This window comes from Carassius carassius, chromosome 48, assembly GCF_963082965.1.
Source record: "Carassius carassius chromosome 48, fCarCar2.1, whole genome shotgun sequence".
NCBI classification, from domain to species: Eukaryota; Metazoa; Chordata; class Actinopteri; order Cypriniformes; family Cyprinidae; genus Carassius; species Carassius carassius.
Window position 1 is genome coordinate 2,279,606 of NC_081802.1, and position 3,869 is coordinate 2,283,474.

General features: G+C 37.3%; 1 long non-coding RNA gene across 1 annotated transcript; it reads right to left on the reverse strand.

The window, feature by feature from the left end:
• Window positions 1-935: 935 nt before the first annotated feature.
• Window positions 936-1,664, reverse strand: LOC132131081 (uncharacterized). The gene is made up of 2 exons (XR_009428845.1): window positions 1,460-1,664; window positions 936-1,370 (listed from the first exon to the last, which is right to left on the reverse strand). It is a non-coding gene; the product is annotated as an uncharacterized LOC132131081 (long non-coding RNA).
• Window positions 1,665-3,869: the final 2,205 nt, after the last annotated feature.

The window sequence follows — 3,869 nt, forward strand, 5'->3', positions numbered from 1 at the left end:
TTACCTTGGCATTACATTACAAAGGAAAAGCTAATAAACACCGCGAGTACAAACATTTCTCTCTCCTGACTGCAAAAAGCAATTACTCCATACCCTTTTCCTCTTTTGGAAAGTCGCAGGAGTTTCTTTTGATATTTGAGCTAATGGGAACGTACAAATCATATTCTCTAATCTATGACGACTTTGTGTATAAAGTTTGTCCATATGGGAAAACAAACTCATATTGGTGTATATTATTCAGCATATTAATATAAATAGTTATAAGTACAGCTGATGTAATACAACAGCATGTTACATACAGTATATCATATGTGCCAATATAGCATTAGCAATGAGAATAAATTAAGAAACTTAGCTTAGCTTCGTGAAGACATTCGTGAAATAGCCAGCTGTGAGGTGGACGCTTTATCAGCATCTTGATATCTTACTTCTTGCAGTGGGAAAGGCAGATCTAGTGCAAAGCATTGCTGATGCAGTCACATTAGCACACGTACATCTCAGAGACGTCTATTTGACGTCTGCATTTACATCTGCAAGATGAATCTTTTAGAGTATTTGCTCATCTGCAATACGTCTATAGGACGTTTCATAACAGATGTCAAATAGACATTTAGAAGATGTTTAGAGATGTTAATGATATGAGCTGCCAGAACTGACACGCTTCATAAATGTTTCTGAAACATGAAACAAAGACTGTGAACTATGTGGTACTGGATTGTGGAGTTGGACCGTTAAACAGTTTTTCAGGATTTTGTGGGCGGGGCTGAAATCATGTCTCGATGACGCACTGGAGCCACTGATCATGGCCCCTCCCCTAATACTATGATAACTAGAGCACATTAATTTTTGTGGTTTGTCCACACAACTACTGTCTTCCTCCAGGAGATGCTCGACATAATAAACAAAATAAATAAAAATAAAACATGGAGAAACTCTTGAAGCACAGAGTGAGAAAACTTTATTGATAGAGCAAATACAGAGGACAAATGGACAAGACAGGTACATTTTTAAGAGCTCTTAAACCCCTGAATAAAATATGAAAGATTACATCAAGATCAGCACATGAATATAAAGCTTTGAAAACTGAAAAAAAAAAGGCAGGTCACATGAGTCAAGCTTGCATCAGCTGACTCTAATCTGATTTCTTTAAGATGTCAGTTTTACACACATTCTAGATCATTAACATCTCTAAACATCTTTTAAATGTCTATTAATCAATTATGCACCTGATGTGTGAATCTGTGCTTGATTTTGATTATCTCTTCTGGATCTGATGTCATAAACCAGAAGAATGACAGTAGCCACGCCCACCAGAGCAGAGAGGACCAATCGGATCACAGCTTCAGTAGAACCACAGCAGTGGACAGAGTCTGAGGAATAAAAACACCAAACTGAGATCAGATCAGTCAATAAACATTAATATCAGCGCCGACATCAACTAATATCAGCGCTGCTGTACCTGCAGATGTGTGACAGAGCTGAGTGATGTCCAGATGTTGAGTCTGGTTGCTGATGGGATTGTTGAGCACACAGCTGTAGCTGTTTTTATCCTGATATTCCACCTCCAGAGGTAGAGAGAGACTGATGCTGAGATCAGACACACTGATGCTGGACAATAAACTGTTTCCTTTGTACCAGGAGAGAGTCACATGACCCACATTCACCACTGACAGTGGCGGATCTAGAAAATTTTGCATGGGGGGGCAAAGGGGTGGCAAGAGGTCTTGGCAGGGTGGCAGGGGTACATGGAATCCCTATATATGAATTGCTTTAAAAAAAACACAAAAACACTTTTAAACTACAGTAGTTATTGTTTAATCATGCCCTTACACACTACAACGTTTTTTTAATTCACAACACACACACCAGTTATGTTTAGACTACTTAATTCTATTGTATTTGTTATTTCCCCAGTTGTAACCTGGTTTCATTGCTGTGATATCTGAGAGGAATTGGATTTAATAGGACTGCTTAGGCTTAGCTAATCAAATGATCGATCTCCTAACTGGCACTGTATTGTTTGTTGTAACGTAACAGCCCAAACTAAAATTGGGTATTTTTATTTAAAGTAATTAATTAATTATTAAAGCGATTTAAGGGAATAAAGAAAAAGAAAGGCTTGTTGTATTAGTGAAATAATTGTAACTATTTGCAACTAATATTTTATTTGTAATTTACATAAATGAATCAAGGAAATTATAGCATATTTTCAATTCAAAAAGGCAAAATTTAATAAATAAATAAAAAAAGTTGAACTTTTCTATTGTAAAACAGTCAAATATTAAATGATCTACTTACATTTTACCAGGCATTTGTTAACTTATTTAATAATTTTGACATTGATGAGCTAGACCGCTGAACTTTTAGTCTTCCTAACAACAAACAGAGCGTTGCGTAATGTAGTGCATCAGAGCAGCATCAATAATAATATCAAGTGAATCTCTTATCTGCATCTTAAGTTTATTGCCAATAATAATGACAGGTTTGCGAACGTGAACTCGGTGAGCTCGCGCAAAACACATCTTCAGCACAGCGACTCATTTAAATGCCTCTGATTGGCCGATGTGATCAACAGACATGTCTGTGATTGGCTACAATGCTCAACGTTGCAAAAGCACGTCAAAAGTACCTTTAATGCAAAGGACCGCTGATTTTGCCTAACGTAATAGACTCGCTGTTTTTGCTGATGCTGAATCGTCTTTAGCATACAATACATTCATTACAAATGTAACTTTAAGTTAAACGTGTGTTTAAACTACACCTGGGGAAACTCACTTCACCTTCAGAGGATCTGTCTGTCCGGGGCAGTTCAGTCTCTGGTTGCAGGGCCACCGCACCGAAGCAGACTCGCTGTGTGTATGAGCCAGACTGAGCGAACGCCGCTCTGCACGTTTGAATCAGGGACGTAACTAAGTATTTGAGGGGCAGGGGGGAAGGGCGAATAATACATTTAAAATTAAAAATTAAATTGTTCACTTTTGGTAAATGTATTGGACATAGTGGTGGGTTGTTTTTGTAAGTACAGTTTTTGGATCATTAAAGTTAGGGGGGCAGCTGGAGGCCTTACCTATTTGATCAATCAGCTGTAGATCCGCCCATGACCACTGAACACACCAATGAACAATTCTGCTCTGAGGATGATGATGATGATGATGAAGAACAGTTTCTGCTGATGACAGGAACAGGCAGACGAGCTGAAAACATGAGAGAATAAAGATAAATATGAACAAATCTTATCAATACTCTTATGTTTGTTTTATGTGTTGAGTGAGTGTCAAAAATATTTAACATTTCAATAAGTTAAAAGTAATTTCAGCTCCAAATGTCCACAGTATACGGTCTTCATGTCTTTCAGTAACAGCAGTCTGTGTAGTGACTGAATCTCCCTCCATCACTGACACTGACTTCTCTTCAATACCAAACACACCTGAAGAATAGAGTTTTCACAGATTACTGCTGTTGGCCTTGAACGTGGTAGTTATGTTGCTGTCTATTCAGGGTCAGAAAGCTTTTGAATTTCTTTAAAAATATCTTAATTTGTGATCCAGATATGAATGAAGGTCTTACGGGTTAGTAACGACATGAGGGTGAATAATTAATGACAGAATTTTCAATTTGGGGTTAACTATCCCTTTAAAACTATGAAATCCTAATGGAACAGCTTACAGTGGGGAAAATAAGTATTTGACACATCAGCATTTTTATCAGTAAGGGGATTTCTGAGTGGGCTATGGACACAATATTTCCACCAGATGTAGCCATCAAGACAAATATTGAATTCATACAAAAAAAATCAGAACATTTAAGTATACAAGTTGAGTCATAATAAAGTGAAATGACACAGGGGATAAGTATGGAACACATGAAGA